The sequence below is a fragment of the Choloepus didactylus genome, chromosome 12, assembly GCF_015220235.1.
Source record: "Choloepus didactylus isolate mChoDid1 chromosome 12, mChoDid1.pri, whole genome shotgun sequence".
Classification (NCBI taxonomy): domain Eukaryota; kingdom Metazoa; phylum Chordata; class Mammalia; order Pilosa; family Megalonychidae; genus Choloepus; species Choloepus didactylus.
Window position 1 is genome coordinate 59,398,954 of NC_051318.1, and position 8,175 is coordinate 59,407,128.

Here is an 8,175-nt window from a genome sequence, read left to right on the forward strand (position 1 = left end):
AATCTCTCCTCAGTGGCCCCTATGAAAAACCCAAGCCTCGTCTGTCAGACTTGGGGGCAGCTTGTATAGGCTCCGCACGTCCGTGCAGTGAAGCTCCTAAACCCTTGCCGGGGGTATACCCCATTTCTTTTAGCAGTCGCTTAGAGGTTGGGGAGTAGCCGCTAATTAAAGTAACGTCCATTTGGGTCAGAATGTCTCTTCCCCACAAAGACACAGGCAGGGCTAATACATAAGGCTGGAAACTGCCTTGGTGTCCTTCTTCATCGGCCCAATGAAGGGCAGCTGCACTGAGCATGGGCGCTGAAATTTGGCCTATTCCTCTAATGGGCTCTTCCGCCCTGCTCGTTGGCCAGGTGGGGGGCCATTCTTGTTGTCTTATGATAGACCGATCAGCCCCTGTATCGAGCAGGCCCAAGAAAGATCTGCCTTGCACCTTAATGGTTAGCATAGGTCGAGACTCCAGGGACATATGGAGTCCCTCAAAAATCGCTCCACTGGATCCGAACCCTTTTTCCCCTCTCTGTCTGATTCTGCTTGGAAAGACTGCATGTAAGCTGGGTAAGAGCAGGAGCTGCGCCAGCTTATCACCTTCTGCAATGACTAAGGTGCCCCGCTGAGATTGAACCATAACTTGGGCACGGCCTGTGAAATCTGAATCTACAAGTCCTGGTATAACTGTTAATCCTTTCAGGGCCGTGGATGCTCTTCCCAATATGAGCCCTACAGTACCAGCCGGTAAGGGCCCCTTGAAGGAGGTCCCTACTAACTGGACACCCATGGAGGGGGTTAGTACGAGTCTGGAGGTGGCACAGAGGTCCAGTCCTGCTGAGCCGGGGGACGCACGAATTTGATCGGATCCTGTGTTGTCGAATGGCATGCAAGGGGGTCCGTCGAAAGGGCGGACCCCCTCTTCCCGTTTTTTGGAATCTGCTCGGGGCGGCCAGAGAGGCGTCTACCCTGCGCATCGAAAACCGATTTACAGTCTTCTGCGCGGTGGGGGCCTTTGTGGCAACGGCCACACGGCCTGGTTGCTGCACCTGGTTCGCCAAACCGTTGAGTGGCAGGGGGTTGACGTCTATTGGGACAATCTCTCTTAAAGTGCCCTGATTGGCCACAGCCATAGCATCCGTTAGACTTTGCCCCTAAGGTTCTCGGGCTTTTTGTAGCCACCTGTAGGGAGCTGGCTAGCATGGCAGCTAGACCTGCATTAGTTAAAGGGCTGCCAGCATCTCTACAGAGCCTGACCCACTCTGTCAAATTTTTTGCTCTGTTTTGTGCCAGGATAACTTTGCACTCCTTGTTGCACTGCTCAAAAATCATTTGCTTAACCACAGTCTCTGCTACTCCTGGATCTGAGAAGATTCTCTCAGCTGCGGTTTGCATCCTGGCTACAAAATCCGCAAATGGTTCTGTGGGGCCTTGGTGTATATTGCTGAGTGAGGCCTGAGCCTCTCCCTCACCTGTTAGCTTTTTCCAGGCACCCACAAAACAGCGGAAGATCTGGGCATAGACCTCTTGTGGGAAACCCGTTTGGTTCTGGGCATGGGCGCCTCTCCCCAACAGCATGTCAGCATTCCACCCGCCACGTCTCCCCGCCGCATTCCTTGCGGCCTGCTCTTCAGCTAACTCCTCAAACCATGCTTTCCAATCTATGAATCGGCCTGACGGCAAGCAAGCACGGGCTAGCTGAAAAATATCTGCGGGTGTATGATTTAGAGCAGAGAGGTTCTCGATCATGTTCAAGGTATAAGGGGCATTGGGGCCATACTGATGGACGGCCTGCCTCAATTCCCTCAATAGTTTGTAATCATATGATTCGTGCCGATTGCCACCTTGGGGATTGATAATAACCGGGTACATTTCTGAGACTGGCTGCGGCTCAAGTGGCTGGTAGCCACCCAGCATGCCAAAAGGTCTAAATGTTGTGAAAGGGTTCCATCTCCAGAAATGTCTCCCACCACTACCTAATGGCAAAGGGTCCTGAGGGCCTGTATACTCGGGCGGGGGGTACGGCAAAGGTTGCCCCTCCCCTGACCGACCCATCGGGGTTTCCGGGTCTGGCAGCAAAGGATAATTACATTTACTGGGCATGGCCACTAGAGGGAGCTCTCGGCAAGGTCCTTTGGTGGGACCGCCCAAGGCGTCAGTTGGGAGCTGGGGTGTCCCTGGGGGTGCAGCGGTAGACATTGGCGGGGCGGAAGGCCGCACGGGTGTGGCGGGAGGCTCCTCCCACTCAATTAGCGGGGATGCTTCCGCCTTCTCGTCAGTATCGCTATCTGACTCTGAGTCAGAGTCACTGGACTCCGGCGGTTTGCCCTTACAGGAGCCGTCCGCTGACGAAACTGACTGGGTTTCTTGGAGCGCGCACCGTGCTTCTTGCAAGACAGAGGACGGGCTTAGGCCGGTAGCCGATTCTAGTTCAAGGACCGCACGGACGGTCTCCCATATGGGTACTAGAATCGGGTCCATACACACGCCCATCTGGCGCGCTCGGTCTATGTCGCGACCGAGCTTCATCCAAGAGGGTAGGCTAAGGCTGCCGGTGCAGGCAAACCAAGGGGCAAAAGTATCAACATCATCAAGAAAACGCTGAAGGGAGCTTTTCCTGACCGAGATACCCCGTTGTTTCAAAAGGTTCTTTAAGGGAGCTAAGAGAGGTGAACTTCCGGACTGCCCCATGATTGCAGTCGGCACTATACTTCAGTCACTCGGAGAGCTCTTCCGAGTCCCCCGGGGTCACCTGAAAACCCACGGGCCCTAACTATCATGTAATAAGACGCACTCACCTTCTCGCGTTGATCAGGCGCGGGAAGTCCGCCGTAAGCTCGACGCGCAGCGCTGCTCTCCTCACAGAGGGACCGTCGAGAGCGAGGCAGGAGGAGGAGCTTCCCCGTACGGGCCACCACTTGTCCGGCGCTGCCCCGCTCGGTCCCCGGTTCCCGGCCGGCGAGGGGAAACAGGGAAGGAGAGAGAGAGATGCAGACTGCGCGAACTAACCTGGTCATGAATCACGACTCGAACCACACGGCAGTTGTGAAAGCAAGCCCTTTACTACAGCTAGATGAACATTCTGTGTTACTGGTTCCCACACGGGGCACGGCGCCTCGTGGGAGAGCAGCCTCGATGTGGCCGTCAGGCACGGCTCCTTGTGGGCTGTCTCACCCTACCCCGTCAGGGTAAGACCTTTTATACACAATTAACAACCAATAAGCTTCTAGGCTAGTATCGTGTATACAGGATTTCGATTGGTAGGAGCGGGTGGCGGATACATGCGTCACTATGCGGAAACAGGATGCAGGCGCCATCTTGGCTCACTCGATGGGCGGGGGTAACTCTAGAGCAGGCTGCAGCGCATACGCTAGGCCCGATTCGGGAGGCGGCTTTCCACAGATATTGATACAGAAAACTAATTAATTATACAATATACTAACTATTGAAGTCAGTGCCAACAGAGAATTGGAGATCAGCTGGGACCTCAAGCAGAGTTTATTATTGGTTGGCATCTTAGTGGACTCGTCATGATACAGGTTCTGGACCTCTGAGTTGTGGGCCAAAGTTGACTTTGCTCTGGGGACCTAATTCATATTAATCAAAGTCATAGGAGAAGAATTTATAACCTGAATACCACTATGTTCATTTACTAGACAAATACACCTACAATGATGTACTCAGATAACTCAGGATAACTAGTCCTAAAGACATATTCACCAGTCCTAGGCTTTGAGTCCTCCTTTATCTCCTAAATTCTATGCAGACTATAATCCTTATGTTAAGATAATAATTATATTGAATAGCTGAGTTACCGCACAAATGAGTAGATAAATGACACATCGTTCTCTCCCTGCAAATATGCCAGACTCACTTAGCAGAAGCTTGGAAGCAACTTATTTTCAAACCATTTTTAATGTGGATTACTCTAAAAATGATTAAATTAATCTTCTTTGTGTGGGTATTTACAAATGTCACTCTCATAGTGACATTTTCTTCCATTTTGGGGGACATTTCAGCTGTGCTAAAAAGAGATACGTGTGACCTAAGGTCACTGAAGAAAATAAGTGGGAACGAAAAAAGAGGGTTAAACAATTAGGTATAAGAGATGAAGAGCCTTGAAGAGAGATGTATACACAAACATAGCAGGATATTTCCCATGACGTCAGCATCTAGATGTCCAGCATCTAGATCACTGGCCAAGAAAATTGAGCTCATTGGATTATTTACAGAAACACTGTGCTTATGTTTTTGGAGCATAAACATATTGCTACATCATCCTGCATGCCTAAATTAAACAAACCTCTTGAATGTATTTACAAAACACCTGCCCCATATGCTAAGCCTTCCTCGGGTCAGAATTCAGGTGAAAAATTCAAATACATCAAAAATTAAAATTTATTGGGACAGCAGATTAGAAGACCTGTTTTAGGAGGAGAGGATTTGGAGGATAGAAGAAAAGGGGAAACCTTAAAGTTTACAAAAATTCCTTTTAATACCAAATTTGGATGATTCCAGAAAATAGAGCATATCTATTGAAAGTTCCAAGTGTGTTTGACTGCAACATAACATGTATGTGCACCTCAACCTAAGAAATATCTTACTGTAAATCAAAGGTTATAGATAGTGAAATATATTTTAATTTCTAAATTTTTAGCAAAATTCTGTACTGGGGCTCCCTTTTAGTGCACCATGCCTCAAAATGTCCTCTCTGTAATTGTCCTTCTTTGTATTCACCTAATCTACCAGGTAAGATGTATGTTCCCCAGAGCAGGGACTGCATCTTATTTTTCTTTCACTCATGTTAGCCAAAAGTCTCCAGAATGGGCTGTGTGCATGAAGGAGAACCAGACAATCTACTGGAATATGTGAATAAAATATTAGAACTTCCACTAACTTATTTAATCTCATTCCTTTACTCATTAAATATATTTTACAATACAATATGATGTTGACTTTTTATTTATAAATGTACTTATATCAGGAGTGCATGAACAAAACTTTCTAATTAGTGGAAATAAGATATCTTAAAATGATTGAACACATGACTAAAAAATGCACAGAGACCACTGGTTTATGTTAACTAGGATAAAAAAAACAAGGAAAAAAATTATAAAATAATGTGCTGATTGGGCCATTGTCATGCCGATGGTGTAGCTGCCGAGAAAATGAAATGGAGCCCTGGAGACTCAATTCATTCTTTCATTTGGCAATTATGCACTGGGCACCTACCATATGCCAGAGGCTGTGCTGGGCAGCAGTCACCAGAGAAGTGGTTAGGCTGTTAAAAATAGACTGAAATGACAGTAAATCCATGACCAGTTTCCCCACCTGGGATTATCCTTCTCTTTCCTGAAAAGTGCTCTGATCCCTTATCTTCAGGTAAGGACATCCCTGGAGGAACCCCACCATCCCAGTATTACTGAGAAACTATAATCAACACTGTGGTCACTCAAAATGAAAACTTATTGATATACTGAATATGGGATAGCCAACCCTGAAAAAAAAAGTAAATTAATTCAAATTATTCCAGTATTTCTCAAGATTGCCAAGTGCATGTATTTTCAATTATATGGACCAGCACCCCAAGAGAGTAAATGCACAGCCATATTACTGCTGCTGTGAGTGTCAAAGAATAATAATTTCTCACTATATATTAACAATTGCCCCAACAGATACCTGAGGAGCTCTAGATGCTACATTCACTTGTAGCCATATAATTAAAAAGATATAGACAAATAGAGCAAGTTTGTGATCTAAGACCAAGATTAGAGTGATCCCTAAATTTAATATACATAGGAGGGGCGGGGTCATAATTTACAAATTACAAACATAAGAGACCCATATGATTTGGAACAATGTGATTCAAAAGGAAATATCTGACCTGTGTTTGGCTTTTCTTTTCTATTTTTTTTTCTTTAAAAATAAAGCCATTCACATGGCTTTCTTAGCCATGTGATTTTCTGTCCTGCAGACATCTGGCTGAATACATCACAATGTTTTAATGCATATTTTGCCTCTCAAAACAGTGTTTCACCAAAATTCAATCCCTGTTTAAACAAAAATGCCTTTCTCTCTCCATTTTAAAATAAGGATCCAAAGTACAATCAGGAGTGTAATAAAGGTCACCAGCATTTCCCCTAACTCTAAGAAAGGAATTTTAGCAAAATTTGACCCTTCCTCAAAAGACCCACAGATTGTCAAGGGAAGACTATTTCCATGTAGACTGCAATGACAAAGCGTCTGGTTGGTTTGATTATCTTAGTAGTGGAGAAGAAGGAATCAATCATCCAAGTTGAGTTCTACTCCATTCACACCAGAAACCCAATGAATAAAGACTCACAAGAGAAGAGTAATGCCTTTTATTGGCTCAGAAAATCTGCCAGAAACAGTTCCTACTGTGAAACACCATAAAAAGAGACAGAGAATTTTGAGTGTCACTTGCTGTCCTCCATCATTCTTTATTCAATGTGTCTGATAGCTGTTTTTTACAAATTCTTCATTGTCCAATAGTCTTATTCTATTTAATCCATAGAAATAGGATCCCATCTGATTTAGATTTCTGTGTTAATATAAAAATATATCATAGGAATTAGGTTATCTAAAGGAAGGGAATATATTAGTAAAAACATAAATCCATTTTCCAAAAAATATAAACATAAAATTTCAACATATTCCAAAGTGTGTGTGTGTGCAATTATTGAATGTGTGTGAAGAAAATGATATAGTATCCCTACAGTTATTTATTCTTAAACTCTGCGAGTTGCAAATAAAAAATTCCAGTGGTCTAGGAACATAGTCCTGAAGAAAGGAAAAGTGGAAGTAAGCCAATTTAGAAACTGATTAAGTATTCAGCAGAGGATTTTCTGTGGCTCTGTCAAAAAAAGCTCTGTCAGTGCATTTAACTAGCAGGACAAAAGGTTGTTGAAATTATACAAAGGATTTTCCCAATTCAAAAACTACAGATGAAATGATAATTCACATAGAAGCACACCAGATCTTCAAAGCTTAATAAAGGCCACATCTATTCATTTCATGACTCTAACTTGCAAGTAGAGTAGAAAAGTGATATAAAACGAGAATAAAGAAATCTCTTTAGGAATGGCATTCCTATTTTTACTTTACACATTTACTTCAAGGCACACATTCAGGAATAGGGTAAGTGCTAGGTCAGACACAAAGAAGAGATGTGAGCAGGTTGTTTCACCCCAGTGTAAGAAAAGCATTATTTATATCAGGCCTAAAAAGCCTCATTATGTGAAAAGTGTCCAAAACACTTTTGTGTTAAAACATTTGTAAAAGGAGATTGGCAGCTTAGCCGAATGGTCTGAAAACTGACATTCAAAACAGCCCCATATTCAAATTTGGATAAGGCCTAAGAAGTAAACAAAATGATTCCATGTATTTAATGCTCCTTTGATAAAAAATTGCTTACTTTCATGGGTCAGTGGGTACAGGGGCTTCAAGCAGTATTAACTCAACAACAGAGAGGACTCAGGAACAAGTCAGTTTGCCTCCTCGCGGTGGGTGTGAATTCTGTGCTCTCCTTCCTGCTCTGATTCAGCTCTCACCTTATAGTGGAATCAAGGAAGGTTCCAATAAGAAGGGACTTGGCAACATCTAAAAGAGAGGTTTTCAAACTGTGTCCTACAGACTGTTCTGTTCCACGGGGGCTGGCAGAGGAAGGGTGAGGAGAGCCTCTGGGAGATCAAAACAGCACATTTTTAATGGGATTAAATATGGAGGGTCCATGTAATAAACCATTTTTTAAAATGGAGTGTTTTGCTAATTAAAAAACAAAACAAAAAAAAAAAAAACCTCTCTCTTTTATGGAACAGAAAATGGAAAGTCTGGGAAACTATTTTCTCAAAGTCATGAAGTTAATTGGAGGAAGAAACAGAGCCCAGGTCTAGGTCCTTTGTCCACTGAAGATTCCGTGTAATCAAGAGGCCACTTCCATTTAAAGGCCTTAGGACTTAGAAACCCACAGGCAGTAAGACATAGAAGAGGCCATCTAATCAAACCTCTCAGCCAGCACAGACATGCTTTCAAAAGTATCCATGGCAGATGGGCATTCAGCCCCCTACTTGGGTATCTTCAGATACAGGAAGATGACTTCCTCATGAAACAGCATATTCTAGAGTGGGGACACCTCTAATCCAAAAGTCTTTTCAAATGTTGGAAAAA